General features: G+C 45.5%; 1 protein-coding gene and 1 long non-coding RNA gene across 4 annotated transcripts in view; one reads left to right on the top strand and one right to left on the bottom strand.

Annotated features, from left to right (window-relative positions):
- Positions 1 to 6,147, top strand: part of LOC308481103 (uncharacterized protein) — a 358,919-nt gene extending 352,772 nt beyond the window's left edge. Inside the window, exon 2 of the mRNA XM_081013142.1 lies at positions 5,936 to 6,147. The gene's annotated coding sequence lies outside the window, so the exon portion shown is untranslated. The remainder of the gene's footprint in view (positions 1 to 5,935) is intronic.
- A 12,385-nt stretch (positions 6,148 to 18,532) lies between these two features.
- Positions 18,533 to 27,182, bottom strand: LOC308481723. Of its 3 annotated transcripts, XR_013988841.1 has the most exons (4): positions 26,474 to 27,182; positions 22,127 to 23,868; positions 20,292 to 20,418; positions 18,533 to 19,474 (listed from the first exon to the last, which is right to left on the bottom strand). It is a non-coding gene; the product is annotated as an uncharacterized lncRNA (long non-coding RNA). The 3 variants fall into 3 exon arrangements; XR_013988842.1 differs by lacking the exon at positions 26,474 to 27,182 and having other exon boundaries at positions 22,127 to 24,947; XR_013988843.1 differs by lacking the exon at positions 26,474 to 27,182 and having other exon boundaries at positions 22,123 to 24,947.
- Positions 27,183 to 27,976: the final 794 nt, after the last annotated feature.

Raw genomic sequence — 27,976 nt, forward strand, 5'->3', positions numbered from 1 at the left:
ACAGATACAGTACTTGCTTCTGAACATCAAAAGCTCAAAGCCCCACTCAAACAAAACACTATGGATTGGGAAACTGTATTCCACTCGGGGGTGATCTACATCATAAAAATCAGATGAAAACAGGTGCGGCAGGGACTGGGAAATCAAAATATGTGTGGCTGTTTTATTTTATTTTTTTTATTTATTTTATTGCCATATTTAAGCTCTACTCAATAACAATGGTCTCTGGGCAACTTACAGTATTAATAAAATGCTAAAAGTTTCACCCATTGCTAGTGCCACTGGGAACAGACCCATTGGATTAATGAATATGACTAACTTAGGTCCATTAATTTCTATATGTCTACTCTGAGTAGATGTCTGAGCAACCAACCAATAAAACAGGAGATTTAAACAGTAAATACCCAGCTAGATGGGCGGGGTATAAATAATAAATTGTTGTTGTTATAGATTAAAAGTTTTAAGGTGTTTTTAAAAGACCTAAGAAAATAAAAGCACCTTTCCCTGGCATCGAAAAAGACCACAATGTAGGCACCGGCAGCATTCCACAACCAGGGTGCCACCACTGAAAAGGCCCAGCCACCTGCCACACCTCATTTGATGGGGGGACCCAGCCTCAGAATTGTCCAAGTCTAAGTAGGCACATAGAGGAGAAGGCTATCTTTCAGGTACTATGTTCCTGGACTGTTAAAGGTTGAAACCAGCATTTGAATTGGGCACAGAAATGGAGTGGAAGCTAGCACAGAGAATGAAGCAGTGGCATAATATTTTCAAATTGTTCAGTACTGGGACTCAGCTACTTAATTTAATTAATGACCACATGTTGTGTTTTTAAAAAGTAAATGCCAATGGCAGCCTTTTTGCTAACGCTAATTACCCTGTAAGGCGGGTGGGGAGTTAGCACTGGAGATTGCAGCTGGGGAAAGAAGGTTTAAACCTACCCGCCCTGGGTACTGTCACACGCCAGGTATTTTATTTAAAAAACATACAATGCGGCTGCTAATCACCTGTAGTTAGCCTCCAGTGAACAATTTAACAACCCTTCCTGAATCAACAGACGTTTCCTGACCATTTTCAAAGGCAGTCCCATGCACAACGTATTATTCCCAGAGCATGGCTAGCTGCTGCCTGGGCGTCTCTGACCAGGTAGGGTTGCAATTGGTGTGTCAGACTAAGCTGATAAAAGGCACTCAAAGCCACAAAGGCCACCTGAGCTTCTGTGCCTTCACAGGAAAATATCTATGCTTTTAAACGTATTGTGTAGATATATACAATAAACGTATTGTGTAGATTTATATTGCTAAACTTAAAAGTGGGAAACAAAGACAACCAGAAAAGCAACAGCAAATTTTCTCAGCTTCTCCTCCTTAAAATAATGTTTTCAACCCTAAACAATTTCCTTCGTGCCCACAAGCGTCTGTTTTACTTATCAGTTGTCCTGAATAATAATCTGAGCTTTGCTTGCATACTGCACTGGTCCATCAGAGACTGAAGTTAGTTTAAAAGAAACTTGAGAGCACTGGATAAGATCTGTTTCATCACAAGATCAGTGGTCCTTGAAAGGAGAAGGCTGTTTGCTGTTTCTTATGGGTGGCCTTCATAAAAACTCTTGGCACGTAGAAACCTAGCACATTGGGCTTTTCTCCCTGATGTGTCAATTTTCTGCATACAGGTGAAAGGGTTTTATTTGATGTTCAATTTATTCATAGTGAATCTCAGGCACAGTCTAGAAATTGAGACCTCTCCCTAGAGATGATCAAAGGGGTTTATTGCATTAAAGGATAAAATGCTATATCACTTGTCAGTACATTCTCATGATGTGCAACAGAGTCTCCTCAAGCTTTCAGCATAAGAAAGACTAAAGAACTTTGGCCTTGCTGTGACTTTAATAGGGGGAGTGGGGAAGGGATAGCTAGGCTTACAGAGTTGAGCTTGGAAAATGTTCACAGAAACTTCACGGAAGGAAGAGGAGGGATATGGCACAATTCAGCCCCAGGATAGCATTGTATAAGCAGCCAACCACATGACAGAAATCTGAGGAAAGATTGGGAAGGATACGGAAATGAATCAACAAATTTCCCATCATGGTGAGAGAGGAGGGTGACAGAACTATCTCAGAACTTTGTTGGAAAGGTCTTGTAATGTCCCAGACAAGGCCTTATGCTTCTCCTTCTGGGAGAAAACAAGGAATTCCATTCATGCTCAGGGCATTTATATATTTTCACTGCCCATTGTGAAGTTTTAGGATAATTTAAAATTTAGTGTTCTAGGATCCTTTAAATTTCTTTCCAGTTCTAATGATAAATATCCAGTTGGGGACACTATTATGCCCTTACAGCAGCATAGCTATACATTTATATGTAGCAAGGGAGGGGGAGAGTAATGTGAACACAGCAATGTGATTTTCCTTCTCTATTCATTGTATTAGGCTGTCTCTTACTTTCTCATTTAAACAAACGAACAAAAAACTCAAACCATTTAGAACAACAAACGGCCACTTTCCAAACTGTATAGCAGGCACATTTTGAGAGTGTCCACATTGAAGACATACCTGCCAAGAGAAGCATGGAGATCCTTTCCAGGGCTCAGCTAAACTGTATGCAGCTAAATGTTGAACAATATTTGCCTTTCTCATTGAGCTACGCGTGATTTATTTTAGCTGCACTGAGAAGAAAACAACAAAGCTGATAACGGGTCTGGAATTCGTTACATCAAAGAATAGCCTCAGAGAACTGGGTATGTGCAACATGATAGCAGATAGGGCAAATAATACAAGCATTCAAATATCTAAAAAGCTGAGATTTTACCAGAACTGCTGAGGGCTACTTCTCACATTACATATGGATGGTGTGGACATGCCTTCACAAGTTATTTCTGTGTTTACAATGTCCAGTAGGGATAGTTGATTAAGATTACTGTCTCCAGGGAGCAGCAGTAGGGAATAGTACTACTAAGGAGCCTGCCTTTCTTCAAACATGGCAGTTTAAGACACTGGGCTGTTTTGCTAGAGTGTTTTTGTGTCATCAGACACAATGTAGGAAACATCCCAGAGGCAACAGCAAAAAGTACAGTGCTCATACGGGAAACAAACAGATTTAAGATTCGTATTTTTAAAACTATTTTTAAGAATTATTTTGAGGCAACAATGCTAGTTGCCTAAAGAAGTTATAAATCTCCTTTATAGGAAGTTTTGCTGTTTTGTTTTTAGAAATCTGGAAAAAGACCTGAGAAGAATAATAGTTCACGTCTACAGAATCTTGTCTATGTGAGGAGATGGAATAGCTAATTTTTGTACTTGTCCGACTCTATGGGATGGCTCCAGTTCCATCTTTCTGTGAATGGAATCCAACAGGTGCCTCTCTGTAATGGGAGAGGAAGAGAGACCATTTAGCAAATCTTGCTTCTCTCTGCTGGCGGGGGGAATGCACTCCCTGAAATCTGCTCTAGAAAGGACTGGCGGAAATCCAGAACAGCATGTCCAATGCAGCAGAGGCCTATAGCAGGAAGTGAGGTTGACAACAACCCCCAGCTCTCCTTTTCCACTAGTAAATTCATCCTCTTGGCCAAAATCTCTTCAGTAAAGAGACGGCCACAATTATATTAAAATCCATGATTCTATTGTTCTTGAAGATAAAAAAAACAGAGATTTTCCCTTTTGTTATACTGTAGTTGGCCAAATAATATTTAATGTGAAGAATAAATGTTTTGAAGTACTCCTTTTTCAGGTGGGTTATGTCTGATAGTTGAAGTTATCTCTATAAAACTCAACCCTTCAATTCCAGTTGTGAGCTGGATAAAACATTGAACTATAAGATGCACGAGAGGCAGGAAAATAAAAGCGTTGATGAGGAGGGAAATACAGTCAGAACACAATTATAGGAAAAGGAGGGAAAGGTGAAGAATAAGTGGCTGCTAAAGAAGGGGCAAAAGGAAAGCAAAAGCCCTTAGGGCAACTAGAAATCCAATTATGTAGAAGTAGAAAGCGGAGAGGTATATTTCTCAGGCAATAGCTTGGTTCTGTAGCCTTGTGTATGGCCTTACAGTGACCTAGTTGTAATTATAGGTCTCCTTAGGGAGATAAATTGCTGTTTGATCATCAGACACTTGTGCTAGCATGAGTGCCATTCACATGAGGGGAGTTTGCACTGGTGCAGCATTACAAAGACAGGGAGGATTGAAAGCGTAATAAGCAAAGGGTCGAGCATAGGATAGACAATACGTAAGTAATAACAGCAGATTATGTGCATTGCAGTGCAAATTCTTTCTGCCTAAAACAAGCAAAACACACATGGGAGAGATATGAAATGCTGCCTGTGGACAAGTACAAGAAAAAGCAAAGAGGTTTATTATTATTATTATTTTTAATGATCTTTTACAACCAATCCCGGTTGTAAAACCAGGAGCTGCAGCTGACATGAGGTCGACCTACCTGGAAGGAAAGCTCAGTGTTAGAGCATCTGCTTTGCATGCAAATGGTCCCAGGTTCAATCCCTGAAGCCTCCAGGAAGAGCTGTGAAATGCAGCAGTGTAGACAACATTTAGCTAGATGGACCAATGGTCTGACTCAGTAGAGTAGCTTCCGTATATTGTGACACCAGCCACGTTGACCAGCTTTGCTTATTTTGGTTGCTGGCTTGCACTGAAGCTAGAAAAGCAAATAAGGTTTCTCAGCTGGCATAGTGCCCATAAAAGGTCTCACCCATCTACCATGGTTTAAAGACCCAAATAATCAAGACTGACGTCACTTGAGAGGTGACCACTGTTATGTATTGAAGTTCTCACCCTGGCCACCAGGAGTATCGTGTAGATAGTTTTCACTCAGGTCCACGTCAGTTATTTTAGGCGGGAAACCCTGGGTTGTTGTTGCTACAATGTTGACAGCCGGCTGCCTATAAAAGCAGGCCGGCTGAGCTGTTTGCTGTTCAGTTCTGTCCCAGCTTACAAATAAAGAGCTGCTTTGGAGAAATTGCTGTGTCGTCTGCTATGTCTACCCACTATTCAACACTGGCGACGAGGATGGGATCAATGGACATCAGAGCACAGCCAGACGCAGCCACCCTCTGAGATGAGCTGAATCACGGAGCTGAAACACTGAGCGAAATCACGGAGTAGAACCAATGCAGAGCTGACTGTTCTGGCTAGAGCACAGTGTTTCATCCATCGCCTCCACATCTGCATCGGAACCATGGCTTCACTCGTGCCTCTACCGCCGTTTGCCCCAGCCTCTGAATCATGGGACTCCTACCGCGTTCAGTTTGACTGCTACCTCCAAGCAAATGAGCTGACAAGAGGGTCTGAAGAGCAGAAGCGGGGCCTCCCCTCAGCCTTTGTGGCCCCGATGTGTTCGCGACGGCCCAAGCATTGGTTGCGCCTCTAGCAGTCCAGGCAGAACCGTGGGACACGATTCAAGAGAAGCTCTGCAACTACTACGCGCAAAAGCCGTCCAAGATTGCTGCCCACCATGCGTTCTACCACCGGAACCAGGCAGAGGGGGAGTCAAACAACAACTACACCACCGCCCTCCGACAGGCTGCAATGCACTGCGAGTTCCGAGACTTAGATGATGCCCTGATGGATCAAATCGTCTGCGGGGTCCAGGACATCCGTCTGCAACGGCATCTCCTCGCCAAGCCAGACCTCACGCTGCAGAAAGCCATTGAGGAGGCCGCGGCCTCAGAAGCTGTTGAACTCTCCCCCCAGGAAACCCACAAGGCCAGTAGACCGTATTTAAAGGACTATGTTGTTGGACATGTAACACCGTTGGTCTAATGGAATTATGTGAAATGTAACCGATATGATTTGTGCCTAATTGAACCATTACGTGTAGTGTTGTATATAAGGAAACCATTACTATTGTAACGAACGCCTTATCTCGGTGGGGAGGGGTGTTATGTATTGAAGTTCTCACCCTGGCCACCAGGAGTATCGTGTACAGTGGTGCCCCGCAAGACGAACGCCTCGCAAGACGGAAAACCCGCTAGACGAAAGGGTTTTCCGTTTTGGAGGCGCTTCGCAAAACGAATTTCCCTATGGGCTTGCTTCGCAAGACGAAAGCCCATAGGGAAATCTCCGGGACAGCGGGGAAGCGCAGCGCGTCTTCCCCACTGTCCTCGGACCTCCTCCCCCCGCCCGGCATCGGAACGAAGCTCCGATGCCGGGCGGCGGGGGGGAACGCCTCCTCCCCCCCGCCCGGCATCGGAACGAAGCTCCGATGCCGGGCGGGGGGGGACGCCTCCTCCCCCCGCCCGGCATCGGAACGAAGCTCCGATGCCGGGCGGGGGGGGGGAAATGCCTCCTCCCGCCGCCCGGCATCGGAACGAAGCTCCGATGCCGGGCGGGGGGGAAACGCCTCCTCCCGCCCCGCCCGGCATCGGAACGAAGCTCCGATGCCGGGCGGGGGGGGGAACGCCTCCTCCCCCCGGCCGGCATCGGAACGAAGCTCCGATGCCGGGCGGGGGGGGAACGCCTCCTCCCCCCGGCCGGCATCGGAACGAAGCTCCGATGCCGGGCGGGGGGGGGGGAATGCCTCCTCCCGCCGCCCGGCATCGGAACGAAGCTCCGATGCCGGCCGGGGGGGGGAACGCCTCCTCCCCCCCGCCCGGCATCGGAACGAAGCTCCGATGCCGGGCGGCGGGGGAACGCCTCCCCCCCGGCATCGGAACGAAGCTCCGATGCCGGGCGGGGGGGGAGGAAGCTCCGATGCCGGGCGGGGGGGGCACCTTCTCCCGCCGCCCGGCATCGGATGGCTTTCCTGAAGACTTGGGGTGGGAGGAGGGTTTTCCTTCCCACCGCCAACATTCAGAATGCTGTTCTGAATGTTGGCGGTGGGGAGGAAAAACCCTCCTCCCACGCAAGCCCCGGGAACAGAGGGAAAGCGCTGCGCGCCTTCCCCTCTGTTCCCGTACCTGTCCTGAAGGCTTGCGGTGGGGAGAAAAGCCCTTCTCCGCACCGCCAGCCTGGCAAGCGGTTTCCCTAGGAACGCATTAATTGATTTTCAATGCATTCCTATGGGAAACTGTGCATCGCAAGACGAAAAACTCGCAAGAAGAAAAAACTTGCGGAACGAATTAATTTCGTCTTGCGAGGCACCACTGTAGATAGTTTTCACTCAGGTCCACGTCAGTTATTTTAGGCGGGAAACCCTGGGTTGTTGTTGCTACAATGTTGACAGCCGGATGCCTATAAAAGCAGGCCGGCTGAGCTGTTTGCTGTTCAGTTCTGTTCCAGCTTACAAATAAAGAGCTGCTTTGGAGAAATCGCTGTGTCGTCTGCTATGTCTACCCACTATTCAACAACCACCATCTCCAATAACTTGCACTAAAAAGGTAAATCAGAAACTATTTTAAATAAAGGTTTATATAATTATATAATATGCCTATTTAAAATAATTGTTTCTCACTACTCTTACTTGCTGCCCACAGTCTCTTACTAAGGGGACCAGTCAGGTCCCACCTGCTTGATTTCAGCCATGCTGAAACTAGTTTTGATATACATGCTAGCAATAGTAATGGCTGAGTCACTCAGGATTTATCAGTCTCAGACAAATCATATCGCCTTACTTTAATACTTGGTTTAAAGAGACAGTAGCCAAAAGACTTTGCGCACCTAGGTTTTCCAGAAGCTTTAGGCAAATCTACACATAAATGGATTACTATGTAACCACCTTTAAAAATATGAATCAAGTAATAAAATAAAATAGGCTTCTGCTGTTATGGCAATTGAATGTTGCTTGGACCTAAGACTGCTAAGGAAATTCTCAAAGAAAGAAATATCAGAAGTTTTTTGGGGGGTCAGTACTTTTTTACAATGTATTCTTAGCTATTGTTTCTTCACATATTGCTCATGAGCTGGTCCAGAAACATTACGGAAAAGATTACGTTTTGTTTCGCCCATGTAATGTTATTTTTTCTTCTCTTTTGTTTTGCTACAAGGGATTTCCGTACACACATAAGAAAAGAAGGTCAGTTTCTTGATACTATGAGTAAAGTATTAATCATAATTAATCATTAGTCATAAATTCATTAGTCATAATAACCATAACCTATCAAAACAAAATGTAAAAAGGAAAGTCAAAATAGTATTAAAAGTATGACTAAGATAATATACATTTAAATTATGGATTGCATCCAGCATCAGTTTGCACCTATTGAATTTATTGGACATGTCTTCCAGGAAGATCAAGTATTTTTAAAAGACTGGAATAAATTATTAATTTACTTAAAAGACCACTGTAAACAGTTAAAATAATTGGCAGGGATGTTATGACACTTGTAATGTGGGATTAAGTATGGTAACTATAGATATTTAAGAGATGGATAAAGGAAAAAGATGCATAGAATGTTATCTTGAATATGGAAACCATGGAGGGAGGGAAGAAGGTCCGAAGGTTCAATAGAACCTTTTATTTTAATGTTTGAAATGGTTAAAGTTAAAATGTATAAAATCTTGTAAAACCAATAAAATAATAATAATAACAATAATAACAACAACAATAAAGAATTTATTGGACATGTCAGGCCCATTGATTTTAATGGGACTACTTTGAGTAGAACTTAGTTGGCTCACTATAACCCTATCCTTTTAACTCTCCAAGGTAAATAGAATGACAGAGAAACTGAGTCGTCAAGCGAAGAGAATTGAAGTGACCACTGATCAAATTGTTCCTAGAAAAACATATGGCCAAGCTGCATCCTGTGCCTTATCAGTTCAGTAATGAACAAACAAGCCCCATTTCTCTTGCCCTCATAACGTTGTTGTGTTTGACCATGTAGATAATGGGTGACTCAATATGACAAAGGACTCTTTCATCATCCCTGACCATTGGCTATGCTGGCTGGGGCTGATGGGAGTTGGAGAACACCAGGAGTGCCACGGATTCCCATCCCTGATACAAATTATATGCCAAATCTTCAAAGACCACACCTCGATGGAGAGAGGTTTAATCTATTCATACTTTATGGTTAACTGTGTTTAACCATGTAATATGATTCTTAACTGACACATACAAAATAGATGGATACTTTTTTTTTAAGCAAATAGATGGCACCTAAAAAATTGAACATATTAAAATAAAACCAAGTTGTTGTTGTTTTTTATAATCGGTCCCTGACTCCGTTTTCCCTGTATATTAAAATATATTGTAACTAGGGTTGGAGGAGAAATTCAATTCAGTTCTCATTGAAAGGCAAACCCAACTAATTCACACTTTTCAAAACAACACGTGAACTGGAACATGAAATGTGAACAACTGAAGGCTGGAATAATGAGCAACAGAGAGAAACAAAAGCTGACGGATTTGTCCATCCCTATCCACGGTGTTTTGAAAGCTGTGAAGATGATTCATATGCAGAAGCCAGTTCAGCACATGGACCATCTTTCGTATATCAAAGTGAAAATGTAAATGCGATGACTGATCCACAAAAGGAGACAGGAAGCCTGCATACCCTTCTGGAAAAGCTGGCCTCACTAAAATCAGTAACACTTGTTAGTCAGTGTGTTCAGGGCTTACACAAAGGTCACGATGAACAGGTATGAAGTAGGAGATGTTTTAAAGTGAAGATGTTGCAGGTAAGAAGAAGGTTCCATTCTGTATTCTTTACTTGCCTTAATGTCTGTCTGTCTGTCTGTCCATGTCTCTGTCTCTGTCTGTCTGTCTGTCTCTCTCTCTCTCTCTCTCTCTCACACACACACACACACACAAACACACACACACAGAGTTGTTTTTCTCCTGACACATTCTAAAAGTTCTGAAAATTTGCTAGGGGGAGAAAAGTGGAAACTGCGAGTTCAGAGCTAATTTCCAACCTACTGCTCCAAACCATCCTCATCCCCTACATTCTAACTCACAGGTCTGCTGCAGTCATATCAAGTCAGACCTTAGGCCCTGTGGCTTGGGGTACAAGTCTATGCACACTGATACTTGGGCATAAGTCACACTAAACTCAAGTGAGACTTATGGAGCAATCCTAAAAAGGGTTCGGGAGGTTAAGAGCAGTGGATCCTCTGCCACATCCAAAACCATGTCTATTTGTGCCAGTTGGGGTACAAGGTAAGGGAAAGGTGCTCTGATTTTGCCATGCCAGCTCTATGATCACTTGGCTGAGGAGCCTCTTGGGGGAATCTTTGGGATTTAATGTTCCTGAAATTCCATTTCAGGGCTTGCTGCAGCCCGTTCCCTCAAACAGTTCTTCTTTCCATTGACAGAGACCCACAGAGAAAACATTGTGTGCTATCCTACACCCAACCTGTCAGGGAACTGACATCGGAGCCAGAGGCGGAGGCAAGGCTCCCAAGCGATGCTGGAGAAGGGCCCAGCAGGGAGAGAGGCAGCTCAGCAGATGGGGAAGGAAATCAGCGTAACACCAGGGATAAAGGGGGGCAGATGGGGGAATCGGCGAGGGGGCTCCAGGACTCCTCGCCGGAGACCAGCGAGGAGAGCATGGGTCCTCCACTACCCACACCCTCCCTGCACAGAAGACTTCCGCGCAGGGAGAGTAGGAGGAGACTTGGCGTCAAACAGCTTTTATGCTGGAAAAGGTTTAAGAAACGCCCACTGACGGATTCTGCTAGTGACTGAAACAGCCACGAAGTGAAGGGCTGTCCAGACAGAAAAGGTTTAACAAGGCAACCTAGCCAGGAGTGATGGCAACTTACGCACGAGCAACCCCTATATTTATTACACAACCCTTGTCTTGGTAGCCCAAACCATTGGGGACAGAGTGTGGCGTTCGTACAGAGCCCCCAGTCGTTTCACGGACTATTGACCTGTACACCACTACTTTATTCTTCCGCTGCCACCAATTTTTTTTGGGGGGGGACCCAGGGTTCCCCGGTGAAGTATTGAGTCTCAGTCAGGTAGAATTAACAATGAAGATTAAAGTTTATTTCAAACACAAACAAGTTTTAAAATATATTCGAAACACTGTCAGTCTATTCCCTCTCAGTCTTGTCCCTGTCTCTAACTCACTCTGACTCCTCTATCTTCTCCGCCTCCCCCCAAAAAGAACCAACCGAACTAACTGTCAAAACCTCTGGGCTGAGCCTCAAAATCAGGTAGGCTCTGCCTCCGGGCTTTCTTATTGGTCAACCTATTAACCCTTTCTCTCCCCCAATACAAACGTAGCCCCAAAGAATGGGCAAATGCCACACAGAGGTTTAGGACTGCACTCTTATTTCATTCATATATGTATATGTATGTGTCAGGGAACTGACATCGGAGCTAGAGGCGGAGGGAAGGCTCTCAAATGATGCTGGAGAAGGGCCCAGCAGGGAGAGAGGCAGCTCAGCAGATGGGGAAGCAAATCAGCGCAACACCAGGGATAAAGGGGGGCAGATGGGGGAATCGGCGAGAGGGCTCCAGGACTCTTCACCAGACACCAACGGGGAGAGCACGGGTCCTCCGCTACCCACGCCCTCCCTGCGCAGAAGGCTTCCGCACAGGGAGAGTAGGAGGAGACTTGGCGTCAAACAACTTTTATGTTGGAAAAGGTTTAAGAAACGCCCACTGACGGATTCTGCTAGCGACTGAGGCAGCCACGAAGTGAAGGGCTGTCCAGACAGAAAGGTTTAACAAGGCAACATAGCCAGGAGAGGCGGCAACTTATGCACGAGCAACCCATACTCATTACAGCAATCCGTCAGTCCCTGACGTCGCTCGTGCACGGCGACAGGCAGGCAGCATCATGAGCAAAACCGGAGAAGCTGGCGCCACGGAGGGAGCAGCTGGAGTGCAAAATCTGGTGGAGAGGAACCGAGATTTGGAACAGCATGTGGCTCTTCTGACGGCGCGGCTGGACGAAAGGCGGGCTCAGGATGCTCAGGTCAGACCCACCCCCGTAGCAAGGAAGGTACAGGGACTGGTACACAAATTTGGAGGGAAACCCCAGGACTACAGTGCGTTCCAAACGGAAATAGAGTACGCGTTGGAACTGCAACAGAATGATTTTGCAAACGATGGGGAGAGGGTTGCCTATATTGTCGGACATCTGCAGGATGGGGCCAGAGAATGGATCAGGCCCCTAATGGCAACGCAGAATGCCGCCTTGAAAGACCTGAGGAAATTCTTCCAGGCGATGGATGCGATGTATCCCAGTGATGTACAGCAAAGTGTGACTCGGCGGGAACTGATGGGCTGCAAACAGGGGAACCAGTCAGTTAGAGACTACTGGTCACGCTTTGCCATGTTAGTCCACCGGCTCGGGTGGGAATTGGACTCTGAACCCATTCAAATGCTCTTCGAGGAGGGGTTGTCCCCAACAGTGAAGGACGAACTTTCCCGCGCACCCCGCCAGCAGTCGATGGATCAGCTGACCAAGGCTGTGCTTGCGATTGGTGTAAGGCAGGAAGCGCGGGCCCAGGAGAAGCGCGAAGGGAGAGAGCAACGTTACCATGACTACCGCATTCCTGAAATACCAAGGCAGCCTTCCCCGCCAGCGGAGCCAATGGAAATAGATGGGGCATGCGTGCGGGAGGTTTCAAACTCCAGTGAAGGTCGCAAGAGGGAGGGAAAGGATGGGAAAACCACCAAGAAGTGTTTTCTCTGCCAGCGGCCAGGACATTTTGCCAGGGTCTGCCCGCAAAGAAAGGCCTGGCAAGGGATGGTGGGAGCTGCAGGCGGTGAGGAGGAGGGGGGAAAGGGGCAGGAGCAGGAAAACGCCAACGCTTGGCTGCCACTCAGCGGGCACAGCAGCCAGGCCAGCAACCAATAAAAGTGCCCCAACCAGACCCCCCCAGGGCGGCTATAGCCATAGAAGTGGTGCTAGAACTCCCGAATGGGCACCCAGTCAAGGTGAAAGGGCTGTTGGATTCAGGCAGTTCCTGCAATTTCTTCAGCAAGGACTTTGCACTAGAACACCAGCTCCACCTGCTGCCCCTGGATTTCCCCTTGCAAGTAACCACCATTGATGGCAGGGAGCTTCTGGGAGGGGAAGTGACGCACCAGACCCCACCAATGAGAATGAGGGTTTCCAGGCACACAGAGACCATCGCCTTTCACGTAGCCTCACTGGCAGGGCCCCCAATAATATTAGGGATGAGCTGGCTAGCACAACATGATCCAGTGGTGGCATGGCATCAGAGAACGGTCACCTTTGGGTCAGCTTACTGCTTGGAACACTGTCTGGGGGGAAAACCCCAAGGATGACCGTGGCCAGGGTGGCTGGGATAGCTGTGGAGCCGAAAGGGGAGGTGCCACCACAATATGCTGACCTGCAGGAGGTCTTCAGCGAGAAGGAGGCGGATAGACTACCCCCCCATAGGCCCTTTGACTGCCAAATCAACTTGCTCCCAGGGGCGCAGCTGCCGGTGGGTAAACTGTATGCCATGTCGGACAGGGAGATGAAGGAGTTGCGGGAATTTATTGACAAGAACCTGAAAAGAGGTTTCATAAGAGAATCAAAGGCGGTGGGGGGCAGTCCGGTGTTCTTTGTGGACAAAAAAGATACTAATCAACCCAGGCTCATTGTGGACTACCGGGGCGTCAACCTGGTGTCAGAACCCGTGACCTTCCCAATGCCCAGGATTGACGACATTTTAACACGGGTGAGGCAGGGGAAAATTTTTACCAAACTGGACCTCAGGGGAGCATACAATTTGATTAGGATGAGGGAGGGGGACGAATGGAAGACCACAATGTTCACACCCCTGGGGGCCTTTGAGTACTTAGTTATGCCATTTGGATTACAGTCGGGCTCCACCTGTTTTCAAGCTTTCATGCACCACGTGTTGGGGTCCCTGCTGTACAATAACTGTGTAGCCTTCTTGGACGACGTCTTAATCTATTCGGACAATGAGAAGCAACATGTCAGAGACGTCAGGGAAGTGCTAAAGAGACTGCAGAAGCACCAGTTGTGGGTCAAGCTGGAAAAATGTCAGTTTCACGCCAGAGAAGTCGAGTTTCTGGGGTACAAGTTGTCAGACAAAGGCCTAGCTATGGACCCAAGCAAGGTGCAGGCGGTGCTGGAATGGAAGGCCCCCAAAACCCGGAAGGACATGCAGAGGTTCCTAGGGTTCAGCAACTTCTACAGGAAGTTCATCAAGAACTTCGCCCACTTGACAGCGCCCATCACAGATTGTCTCAGTAGCAAAAAGAAGTTCGTCTGGACAGAAAGTGCCCAGCAATCCTTTGAAAGACTGAAGAAGGCGTTCGCTTCGGAAGAGCAGCTCCTGCACGTTGATCTAGAGAAACCCATGAGGCTAGAGACCGACGCGTCCGACAGAGCCATTGGGGCGGTTCTTTTGCAGCCAGGGAGGAGCAAGCAGGAATGGAAGCCGTGTGCCTTTTTCTCAAGGAAGCTGAGCAAGTCGGAGCAAAACTATACTGTGTATGACCGCGAACTGCTTGCGATCTATGCGGCGTTTCGCCGATGGAGACATCTACTAATAGGGGCGCAGCACAAGATCCAGGTTTGTACTGATCACAAGAACTTGGAATACTGGAGGACCACACGAGTGCTCAACCAGAGACAGATTCGATGGGCACAGGAGTTCTCCAAGTTTTCCTTCGAGATCCGATACGTGCCGGGAGAGGAAAACATAAGAGCAGATGCTCTCTCCCGGAAGCCGGAGTACATGGAAGCAGAGGGACCGCCGGAGATACGACACGTGATCCCCGAGGACCAATGGGTGTGTGGGGGAGCCTTGGTTGGGAAACGAGAACTGGCCGGGCTTACTAGAAACGACGTGTTCACTCAAACTAAAATCCGGGAACTCTGAGATGGAAGAGATAACCATGAGGGGTTTGAGGAAAAGGAAGGGGTGCTGTACTATAAGGGGGCGCTGTATGTACCGGGGGAGACCCTGAGGGGGAAGGTACTCAAACAACTCCACGACAACCCCACAGCTGGGCACTTTGGACAGCACAAAACCATGCTGCTCGTCATCAGGCAGTTCTGGTGGCCAAGGGTTAGGGAGGATGTACGGGAATATGTACGGGGGTGCGACCGCTGCCAAAGGGCAAAGGGGGAGAGGGCTGCCCCCACAGGCTTACTGGAACCCTTACCCACGCCGGGAAGACCCTGGGAGCTGGTGTCCATTGATTTTATGACAGATTTGCCCAAGTCCAGGGGGAAGACAGCAGTCATGGTAGTAGTCGATCTACTAACAAAAATGTGCCATTTTATAGCTTGCTCACATGCGGTCACGGCAGAGGAAACAGCCAGGTTGTTTGTAGATCACATCTTCAGGTTGCATGGGGCTCCTTCAAGGGTCATCTCCGACCGCGGGAAACAATTTACTTCCCGTTTCTGGAGGAAGCTCATGAGCTTGCTGCAGGTCGAAGTGAGCTTCTCAACGGCGAGACACCCGGAAACCAACGGGCAAGCAGAAAGAGCGAACAGTATACTCCAGCAATACCTACGCTGCTACGTCAGCGAGAGGCAGAACGATTGGGTAGAGAAACTAGCGCTGGCTGAATTTGCGTACAATAACGCTGAACATGTGTCCACGGTAATGAGCCCGTTCATGGCCAATTATGGGTGTCACCCCAGGGCCTTCCCGGGGAGTGGGGAGGAAGGTTGGAGCGTACCGGCGGCAGAGCAGTTTGTGGAAGAAATGGAAGCCCTGCACCAGCAACTTAAGATGAACTTGGAGCGGGCCAAGGAAATTTACAAGAGGCAGGCAGACAAGCACCGTAGGGAAGGGGAGACCATACGGGTGGGAGATCGGGTGTGGTTGTCAACCCAAGGGTTACCTTTTAAGGGGGGTGCAAGAAGTTGCAGCCCAGGCGGCTGGGACCGTTTGAGGTAACACAGCAGGTAAACCCCGTGGCATTCAAGCTCAAATTGCCTGACAGCATGAAGATACACCCGGTGTTCCATAGGTCCCTACTCTCACCGTACAGGGAAGGACGGGGATTCCTGGTGCGAGAGGGAGAAGTCACCACACACCCGCAGGTAGAGGAGAGGGAGCACCACAACTTGGCCACGGAAATACTTGATTCAAGGTGGCGAGGACGCCAGGTGGAGTACTTGGTGGCTTGGGAGGGAGAACCCGGGTCGGAAAACACGTGGGTTCCCGCGGAAGCAATCACTGACGGGTATCTGGTGGAGGAATTCCACCGCCTGTTCCTGGACAAACCCAAACCACTAGCGAGATTCTGGGAGGAGCAATTTGGAACCACAGACGATGAAGAGGATTTTGTGGGGTTTTCTGCCTCCAAAGGGGAGGGAGAAGAGGCTTCGGAGGAAGAAGAATCAGACTGGGAGGCCCACCCCGCGGGATCAGAGCGGGTGGGAAGCGGGTTTTGAATCCTCAGAGGATGGCGACAGCTCCTTCCGGGGGTTCCCCACATCGTCGGCTGAAGAAAGGGATGAAGTTGGGTCAACAGGTTGGGCCGGGGGTGGAGGGGGTCCTGGGGGGGAGGTGGATGTCAGGGAACTGACATCGGAGCTAGAGGCGGAGGGAAGGCTCTCAAATGATGCTGGAGAAGGGCCCAGCAGGGAGAGAGGCAGCTCAGCAGATGGGGAAGCAAATCAGCGCAACACCAGGGATAAAGGGGGGCAGATGGGGGAATCGGCGAGAGGGCTCCAGGACTCTTCACCGGACACCAGCGGGGAGAGCACGGGTCCTCCGCTACCCACACCCTCCCTGCGCAGAAGGCTTCCGCACAGGGAGAGTAGGAGGAGACTTGGCGTCAAACAACTTTTATGTTGGAAAAGGTTTAAGAAACGCCCACTGACGGATTCTGCTAGCGACTGAGGCAGCCACGAAGTGAAGGGCTGTCCAGACAGAAAGGTTTAACAAGGCAACATAGCCAGGAGAGGCGGCAACTTACGCACGAGCAACCCATACTCATTAATAATAATAATAATAATAATAATAAATTTTATTTATATCCCGCCCTCCCCAGCCAAAGCCAGGCTCAGGGCGGCTAACAACAAACAAATAATCAAACAATCAAATAATCCAACATTCTAAAACATTTCATTATAAAAATTAATTAAAATCAAATTAATGGCAACCGTTAAGCAAAGTTCTGTGCAGGTTGCCGGAGGTGGGAGTCAGGCTGGGCCCTGACCAAAGGCCTGGCGGAACAACTCTGTCTTGCAGGCCCTGCGGAAAGATGTCAGGTCCCGCAGGGCCCTAGTCTCTTGTGACAGAGCGTTCCACCAGATTGGAGCCGCAGCTGAGAAAGCCCTGGCTCTAGTTGAGGCCAGCCTAACCTCTCTGAGGCCTGGGACCTTCAGGATGTTTTTATTTGCAGACCGTAGGTTCCTCTGTGGGGCATACCAGGAGAGGCGGTCCCGTAGGTACTGTATTTGTATACAGTATGTGTATACAAATATATATGATTTCAATAGACAATTAAGAAATGCACCCCATGGATGTTGGGTCCTTTGTTTTCAGCTGTCAAATTACCACTTCCAATGGCAATGTAACTCTTAGTTCCATGAAGAGAAATCAAACAACCAAAACTCTAAAGCAGTCACATGAAAATATAATCAGCGTACTAACTACTGATCCTAGCAAACATCCACCCAAAGGTTAGCAGGCACAACCACCTTATAAGCACTTCATTAAATTATGACAAAAAATCATAAAGCTTAAAAATAAATGCCTGTTTATTTAGCACTCCTGTTTGTTTATTTAAAACTCAATGAAGTGTGGATAAAAACAAACCAAAGTTAAAAAGAATGTGCAAAAAATTATTTATAGGTTTTAAGTAATTATGTTTTATGTATTACGAATGCCACTTTAAAATTAGCTGAATTTGTAGCATTTCAGGAAACCCACTAACACAATTCAAAAACCTGACCACATTATAACCCTTTATAACTAACTAATTCCAATATTTATGATAGAATATACTACCTATGGGAAAAAATACATACATGGAGCTTCTCCTGGTTAAAACGTATGAAATTAATTTGCAAACAGCCTTAGTCCTGCTTATTGCTTCAAAGCTTGTTCCAGTACCATTCCGGGTGGATTGTGCCCTAAAGCACTAGAGTAAACTCTATGAGCACTAAATGTGAATAACAACACTAGGAGGTCCAAAATTGGCATAGAAGTGTTTGGGGGGCATTATGGCATGGGGTTTCCTCAGGAGGAAGGGGCTACTCAGGAGGAGAAGTAAGTCAAAGATGATTCAGCCTCATGGTCTAAATCATGGGATGAGCAATTTCTGATGAGCTTCTCTGACTAGCTCTGGCCCTAGTACTGGGTGCTAGTGATAGGTAGCATGGCATCTTTGAAAGAGAGTTACCAAACCTGGGGCAACCAGATCCAATGGAGGACAAGAACCAGGGTCTACTGGTGTATTCACCCTTTTGAACCTCTGTGTGACAAGCTACATCTGCCCAAATTGTCCCTTTTTGTATCTGGTCCAGTAGTGACTGGTGTCCTTTGGGACTGGTAGGGTGGAAAGTATGGAGCAAGAGCAAGTAAGAGCCAGAGTCAGTTACAAACAGAACCTACCAATTCTTTTTCTGCCCCAATCCTCCTCCCTACTGAGTTCCACAAGGAACACTACTAAGACTGAGGAAGAGGCATAGGAGCCAACTCATTGGGGCCCCCGATAAAATATTTGAGGGGGACGGGCATTGCCATTCAAATGGTGTGTGCATGCCTTGTCATGTGATTGATTATGCAGGGCAGGGCCTACCTGCGCCCCCCCCCCCCATATTTTATTCAAGTCAGCACCCCTGGGAGGAGGAAACTGACAGACAGGGTCACCCACTAGAAAGGCTGTAAGAAAGAAAGAAAGTAGCTGGGGTCTGGCTCAGGGTAGTCTGAGGTTGGACAATGTCCCTTTCACTCTAATGCACCAGCCACCACTGATCTTGTGACTCTACTAAACTGAATTTGGGAGAGGGAGGGAGGCTGTATTACCAAATTATCTGCTTGATCCTAACAGTGGGAATCAGAGCTTTGGGGCACTCCTTAGGATTGTCTCCCTATTCATTGGTGACGGTAGATGATGCTGATTATATAGTTAACAAAGTCATCCAAATTGGGTTGTCCATAGTGGATAAACAGTCAAAAAGTGAGGGGCATTTTCCTACGTTGTTTGTTTTCTTTGCCAATTGCTCACACACACACCCATTGGTTCCAATAGGATGGAAAACGAGAGCTGCAGTTTCAGGGTAATGGTAATACACTCCTCCCATTCGTGGGGCATGTCCAGGAAACAAGAGGCCCTTGGGTCCAAGTAGATCCGAAGCATCAACCAATCCAACCATTACACAACATTGGAAGAGCTCCTCTGGGGTCTTATTGCCATTGCAGTATCTATGGCAGTGGAAATTTCTGATGTCATCCTGAGGCAGCATATGAGGGTAGACCTCCCTTTCCACTAATGGAGAGAGGAAGACAATTGTATCCTATGGTCTCTGGGACAACGTCCCTTAGGGTTGCACCCTCAAATGATTGCAATGCTTCATTTGTTATAGTTGTGACCCCCCTCTTTGTATATTTCAGCTAGCAGAGCCACCGCTTTAGATTTCAGAGGATCCCTGAATGCTCTTACACTTGCCTCCTATTGCAGTGTGAAAAGTAATAAGTAAATTAATAAATATTAATTAGAGAAAAACACAGTGAAATTAAAACAACAACAAGATGTTAATATTTAAAACCTAGAGTCTGAGTACATAAACTGCAGACTGGAAAAATATTTAAAATTGCCAGCCAACAACATTAAATCTCTAGGCATCAGGAAACTGGATTCCTGGGATTTAATAAATCCTGGAAGAACATGGGCGTAATGTTTAAGAAACACTAACAAAGCAAAAGCATGGTACGAAAACAATGTATATACCCCTGCTTTAGATTATATATTATATATTATATAAAATAATACAGTGTTACCTCAGGTTAAGTACTTAATTCGTTCCAGAGGTCCGTTCTTAACCTGAAATTGTTCTTAAACTGAAGCACCACTTTAGCTAATGGGGCCTCCCGCTGCTGCCGCGCCGCCGGAGCACGATTTCTGTTCTCATCCTGAAGCAAAGTTCTTAACCTGAGGTAATATTTCTGGGTTAGCGGAGTCTTTAACCTGAAGCGTATGTAACCTGAAGGGTATGTAACCCAAGGTACCACTGTATATATTTTATAATATATTATATAAAATAAAATATATAATATAAAGTCATATACTCAGAGTAGGCCCTATGATGAACATTGGATCTAGTCCAAGATATAGATATGATTTTTTAATTAACACTGTGCAAAGGGTTTTAACTTTAAAATTAATTCATGCTATAGAAACTTTGCTTAGGATTCCTTTATTATTTTGTTGAGTATCAGATATTTTCATGATGAAGGCATTTATTTGAGTTAGAAATAAGAGGTAATACCTTAATTCCAGCTAGAAAACAATCATTGCCATTGCAAGCAAAGAGCTGTGAAAAGATGCTGCAGAGCTGAAAACTTCATTTGCAGCGCAGATGATAAAAGCAGCCTGTGATGCTCTTATTTAGCAAGCTGTCATTCAAAGATAAAAGACAGAGAAATGGTTCTAGTGAGTTATGAGTGCTTTCTAACTGCTCAATAAACAGGCAATTCTGGCAACTGGACACGACTTTAATTGGACTATCTTGTGCATCCTTGCGGACTCAGTTTCAGAGGATGCCAAGTTTCAATTACAGGTGGAAGGAACCATCGGTCAAATAGCCCACCTGATTTTCAATCTCATTTCACACAATGCCAGCAGAGTGGAGATGCAGAGGGCACCAGAACAACTTTGTTTAGATGGTAACAATTTATTTCTAAAGGCCAAATGATGGCAAAGTAAAATTGAGGGGTTTTAGACTATCACCAGATAGCTAACATAAACAACGGAAATAGATGGAGCAATTACTCCAAGAAAATTAATCTAAAAATAGCAAAGCAATTGAAAAACCCCAAATAAGCATTCCACAAACCATTCCAGTTTTGTATCTCACATTCTTGGGTGAATTTCACCTCAATTTAGCATGAGCTCTCTTGACTAATAGATTCACACAGCCCTTAAGGGAACGCATTTAAAGCAAATCGCCACTGCTCTATAATTTATCACATGTAGCCAGTGGACTCAGTTCTTAATTACTCTCACTACTATTTGTTGCTTGCATAGCAGAAGTTAAGTTTATGCCTTCCTCTCCCTATATTCCTTTTTCATTAGTCTCTTTTCATCTAGTAATCAGGGTTTGTTCCTTGTTTGTGAAAATGCAAGAGCTGTTACTTGAGGACCTTTTGGCAGAGAAATCTCTATATAATTCTTGGCACAAAGGAAGTACCATCTTGCTCAATTTAGAATCAGTAAACAATAGTTGCTACCAATTTGGATGGGAAGATCTTGCTGCACTCTCCATATATAATCAAGCTTGATTTTAAATGCCTTGCTTCTGTTTTCTTCTTTTTGTCAGTATCTGGCCTGTCTCCTTTCCCATCTCTCAGGCCAATCAAGCTACTTGTGATCTGAATCCCTCCTAAAACCCTTTCCTTCCATAAAAACCAAAACTCCGTTTTCCAAGTTCTATCCTTTTCTCAAGTTCTATCCTATCAATTCAGCTTTGCTGCATCTATGTTACTCATAGCCTGACCAAGCGTTCTACTTCTACATACAGGTCTTATGGCCGTCTTGACTTCCTTGGTCTGTGAGCTGCCACCATTGGCTCCAACTATAAGGGGCCCTGGGTGCCAGGGTACCTACAATTTTTGGGGTGGGTGCTCAGCACCCACACCATGAGGCCTCTGGTGCGACTTCCAGTGCTCTGTGAGGCCCCAAAAATCGCATCGGCAGCCTTTGGACATGATTTCTGGGGCTCCTAGGCACTGCCATCGAATGCACATGATGTCATAATGTCATGTTATGTTGTAAGCGCCGCTGGGCACCCATAATCTGGGGCCCAGGTCAGCGCCCCTGGCTACCACCCATGATATGGACCCACCCATGAAAAGGGCCTGAGGAGTGCCCTTCTTGCCACCACCTGCCACTACCTCTGCTGTGATGAGTGCACCCTAGCCATGCCCCCACCTCCGTCTCCATGGCAGAGGTGAGGGTGGGGTGTGCCCGCAGCAGAGGGTACAGCACTGGGGATATTGTTTGCCACAAGCAGCAAAATCTCCTGGACTGGTCCTGCACAGCTCTTGCTGCCATTGCCACAACACTCTAGGGAAGCTCTTGTGTTACCTAAACAACCACACCTACACAAGGATCTGGGAGGAAAGATGAGAATAGGGTTGAGAAGGTGGTGCCACTTCTGGTCCCTTGCATCTTATCCTTAGGACAACTGGAACAGTCCCTTTGTCTAGCACTGGTGCAATACTGGACCGTCAAATCGGTGTGTTCTGTGGTTCTTTTCCCCACGTGTCCAAAGTAACATGCTGCTTTAGTTGATGCAAGGCAAGTCTCTGCCTGTACCACCCCAACAGCAAAAGGTCACCTGGGGCCAGAATGCATAGTTGAAGTTTCCCTGAAGCGATCTAAGAGCACCAGAGCATACTTTGTGTATATTGATGGCTCATTTATTTTTATTCAGCTTATATTTAATAAATCTGGAACAAGTTCTTGCTCTCTGATGCACTGGCAAAACTCCACGGAAATAAATTGGGATGCCCTGGGCACACAGCTCATTATAGACCACTGTTTGCTAAAAAGCAGGCTTTAAATAGGACTGACAAGCTCTCGTGGTGTTCCAGAGCAGATGCAGCTAAGTGCAAATGGTTCCAAAGCCAAAGCCAAATGCTGCTATTGCCACTTCAGCAAAGGGCCAGTTCTGGGCCAGTTAGGCAGAAGCGCATTCAGCTTTTTCTTGATTTGGTAACTGAGATACATACAGAGAAATCGCATTATTCTTACATTTGAATATAGATGAACAAGTTTATGTATCAGAATGGAAAGCATCAATTTATTCATACAGACAATTAATTTAGTAATTGGATGACTGACACTATGGAACCCACTCAGTGTTGAGTGATGGCATGACAGATAGTTATTGATGCAGAAGAGGTTTAAGATAATTTTTACCAAATAATAAAAGACTTTTCTGTGTCAGTTTGGGCAAATCTGTCTAAATACCTGAAAATATGTGGGGGGTTTTGGAACCCTGGGAGGAAAAAGTTGGTTGGAATGGTACAATTGTGAATGAAGAAACACTGAGTAGGGAAAGAGTTACATGCCACATCTCTCATCTCAAAACAGATTTGTCATTTTAAAAGTAATGGTAATGCTCAACATGTATTTGCACCTAACATATAATTATGCCCCAACTTTGAATCAGACCATTGTTCCCTCTAAACCAGGGCTGTAGGAGGTCTAATAAACTGAAGCATAATCTACATAAAATGGAGGTGCTGTTGGTTTGTCTGATGTGGGAGGCAGCATTCTGGAGAGGGTTTTTCACTGGACAACTTTACAGCTGGAGTAGGCGTTAGATCTGGCTCCATATCTTGATGCCCAAGGGCATGAAGGATCTTTTTGCCAGCTGAGGAGGATGAACCAACTGTGGCTCTTCCAGGGCAGAGACAACCTGGTCACAAATTATCATGCAATAGGGGATGCATGAATCCGTTGGTTTAAGTTTCTCTCAAATCTTTAGCCACATTTCCACATTAGTTTATGATTTCAAAAAAATATCCCCCCCCCCAATTAAACAGATCAATAGATCTGTCTTGGTTTTGACTTGCAAAGAAGCTTCCCGCTGCCTTGCTAGCTGAGATCCTTTTAACCAAAGGAACCATGGATTGAAGATAGCATGAGCTCTCTATTAACCTATAGCTGCTTGACGGTATGCTGCTTTTCATACTGTGGCTTATCCCTTTGCATCTGGGAGTTTTACAGCAGGAGGGCCTCTTCCCAGGGGTCTCTCCAAAATGAACAAGATCTGGAATCGGTTTCAGCTTTTTAAATTCCACTCACTACCAAGACATTTTCAGCAAAGTGCGTCTGACCTATTAGAGAGGATAATGGTTATAAAATATCACACAATGTACAAACCTATTATCAAATCACGACTATACGAAACCATGTTTTGTGCACAAACTACACATGACAGAGTGGTATTTGACTGAGAGTCACTCAGCTTAAAGGGTTGTTTCTCTGTGGTTTCATGTCAAGGAAAGGCTTTGATGGCAAATGCTGTTTTCTTACATAAATGGAAGCCAGTGGGTTAGAGGTAGGGTTTTTAAAAAAATCAATGCAGAAGCAGAATAAAAGCTTATTTGTCCGTGACTATATGACCCATCTATTTAATGATAAATATATCTGTATTAAGGGAAATACAATTGCTATTTAAGAGCTTTATATCCCCATCTTTAGACAAGTTTAATTGATTTTCTCTTTTGTTGTACACCAGATGGAAGAGGAAAATAGGGGTAGCCTTGTGAATGGTTTTTTTTGGGGGGGGGTAGGGACTAGTAAATTAATGAGCCAGAACTGTACACTGAAGGAATTCAAATCTGCAAAGAATTAAAGAATATTGATATAATGATCGCCATATGTATATGCTCAGAATGGAGAGTAGGCGTGTCACTGTTCATTAAATTACAACTTCTTTCCAAGGCATATTGTGAGTCTCAATCAGTGCTATTTTTCTAGAAAAAGAGGTGCTGGAACTCACCACGAACACCCCTTTGTTCTCTTATAATGGCAATGGCGCCCACCTGAGAGGTGCCAGAACTCAGCCCTAGCAAGTTCTTGCTGAAAAAAAGTCCTGGTCTCGATCATCATGTAAGTGGACGAAAGAGAACAACTGCTGCCAAGGCATCAGCAGCCACTGCTACAGTCTCCCTGCTGCCACAACAGCAATTTCTAGGTTAGTGATTGTGTGGGTGAGTGAGAGTAAGGGAGATGGGGTGAAACTGCTCTCGGCTAGAGATCCCCACTACCAGGATTAAAATGGCTCTGCCCTTTTTCAAATGCAACCAGTACTGAGATGGCCAGCTCCAATGGCAGCCCTCAGGGCTGGTTTACATACATGTTGTTAGTTCTTCATTCCTTACTTTGTAATACAAAGCTCAGAAGCACACAATGCTCTCCCTTCAATATCATAGAATCATAGAGTTGGAAGAGACCACAAGGGCCATCGAGTCCAACCCCCTGCCAAGCAGGAAACACCATCAGAGCACTCCCAACATATGGTTGTCAAGCCTCTGCTTAAAGACCTCCAAAGAAGGAGACTCCACCACACTCCTTGGCAGCAAATTCCACTGTCGAACAGCTCTTACTGTCAGGAAGTTCTTCCTAATGTTTAGGTGGAATCTTCTTTCTTGTAGTTTGGATCCATTGCTCCGTGTCCGCTTCTCTGGGGCAGCAGAAAACAACCTTTCTCCCTCCTCTATGTGACATCCTTTTATATATTTGAACATGGCTATCATATCACCCCTCAACCTCCTCTTCTCCAGGCTAAACATGCCCAGCTCCCTTAGCCGTTCCTCATAAGGCATCGTTTCCAGGCCTTTGACCATTTTGGTTGCCCTCCTCTGGACACGTTCCAGTTTGTCAGTGTCCTTCTTGAACTGTGGTGCCCAGAACTGGACACAGTACTCCAGTTGAGGTCTGACCAGAGCAGAATACAGTGGCACTATTACTTCCCTTGATCTAGATGCTATACTCCTATTGATGCAGCCCAGAATTGCATTGGCTTTTTTAGCTGCCGCGTCACACTGTTGGCTCATGTCAAGTTTGTGGTCAACCAAGACTCCTAGATCCTTTTCACATGTACTGCTCTCAAGCCAGGTGTCCCCCATCTTGTATTTGTGCCTCTCATTTTTTGTGCCTCTCATTTTTGGAATATGAGGTAGACATCATAGCCCTCAGACTTATTCTCAGCACAAAGGGCTTTTTTCCAGCCAGAACTTGCTGGGCCTCAGTTCTGGCACCTCTCGGGTGGGCGCCATTGCCATTCTAACTAGGGAGGTGTTCATGGTGAGTTCCGGTTTTTCTAGAAAAATAGCACTGTCAGCACATAATTTAATCAAAGCCAGAGTATAAGTCTTTCCCCCAATTTTCTTGTCTGAATATATGATTTGCATTAAGAATGGATTAGAAATGGGAACATGTTAACAGGAGATCAAACCTCTGGATATTGCGACTGTTCAGCAGTAGATCAGGAAACTGATCACGTCTGCTGAGATGGCAGGTACAAATCCCTTAACAACCCCAATTTGAACAGTTTCAAAATGAAATTAAGACCTACTGTACCCACTCTGTTAAAGTTTCCCTTTTCTTCAGTCTCGTAGCACCTTCTGTGTTTCATGCATTTTTTCTTTGATTCTTGTATAACTTTCAACGTACCACAGTTGTTTCAAAAAAGATAAATTATGTGATCTCCATTCTACAAAAGGAACTGCAATATGCAACTCAGGCTACAGAGCTTCAGACTTGTTGACCGTTTAGGGAAAAATGTGCATACCTCACCTGAGGCTTTTTACCTGCTTTCATCATCTCTTTCTGCTTGCCAAGCTCCTTTTCATCCCTTCCTCTTGATCCTTTTCCTTTCTCTCTCATCCTTGTTTGTTTCTGTAGCATTTTACTTCCACCCCCATTCCATTTTACCTTTGATGCTATTTCTTTCCAGTCATTGATCTTTATGTATCATCTATTCATAGTCTTCTCCATTTCAGATCTCCAAGCATTTCAGATCCCCAAGCGTTCACTTCAACAACATGGGACAGAATTGTTGAATTCTCTTAGCAGTCTCTCAATACAATCAAATCACACTGAAACAAAACATAGAGTTAAATGAACACAGGAGTAAGAGCAGAACAATGTTTTCCATCAAGACATACATTTTAACATAGAATTGTATCCTTCATATATAATATATTTAGGAAGCTTTGTAAAATCTTTCTGTTTGTGCTGGATTTTGGAGACAAATGGTAAACCATTTAAATTGTCTAATAACTGTGTTTTAATATCTGCAATTGTAATGGAATATATTAGGCTGTTTTATTTTTATATCTAGTACTCACCTTTGAGATAGACAGGGAAAACATTTTAACCAATGTTTTGTCTGAACTTTAAAAGAAATGTGTTAGGTAACTGAACTTGGGATACAATATTATTTTCTTTGCTTCAAAGAATGTACCACTAGCAATACCTGATTCTGTATAGAAATTGGAAAGCAGGTGACAGAATCAGATTCCTACTTCTCGGACACAACCCCCCCCCCGCCAACTTTTGTTTCTCAGGCTCCCAAATCATAGAACTTAATCCACCCATTAGCGAACCAGTTTCAGTCCCAGTCAGATACTCAGCACAGCTTGCAAGTTATACCAGCAAGGACAACCACACCTAGTATCAGACAGACTTCAGTAAAACAATGTGATGGTAACTATGCCTATGTGATACCACTAGGTGGGTTAACATAAGAAGAGCACTTCTGGATGAAGCCAAAGGCCTATCAAGTCTAGCATCCTTTTTCCCACGATGGCCAACCAGATGCCTATGGGAAGACCACAAGCAAAACATGAGTGCAAGCACTCTCTCACTCAAGTTCCCCAACTACTGCTATTCAGAGACATGTTGAATAAAATATATTTTATATTATGAGTCTTCTATTTAGCTCAGAAAAGAGAAGACTATGTGCAAGAAGCTCTGAGCTAGCTTACACTTGGCCTTTATTGTTAGCTAGAGACCAACTATGAATAAACTAACTTTCAAGGCTGCTCAGAGATGTAGAGTGCACAATATTCTAAGCCAGCAAAACTAGCAGAGGTCTGCAAATGCAATGCCAACTGGTGAGCACATGGTTAGCTACACATTTACTTTTCACTTTATATATATTGTACTGTATGTCATTTAAAATGCATGGAATCCCCATATGTTCTGTTCACATTGTTCTAGAACAAGACCTTAGACAGCTCACAGGGCTGTGTGTACATATCCATCAACTTGTGGCCAGAATATATGGGTCATAAGCACTTGGTAAAACATTGGTGGATACAAGGAGTCTGTCTTACAAATTATATTGTTTGGGGACCAGAATACAGGTAGCCGTATTAACAACAGGGCTAGCTTAATGGCAGTTCAGGGCAAGATCAGACACAACACACACCA

This window comes from Podarcis pityusensis, assembly GCF_964106645.2.
Source record: "Podarcis pityusensis genome assembly, chromosome: 7".
NCBI classification, from domain to species: domain Eukaryota; kingdom Metazoa; phylum Chordata; class Lepidosauria; order Squamata; family Lacertidae; genus Podarcis; species Podarcis pityusensis.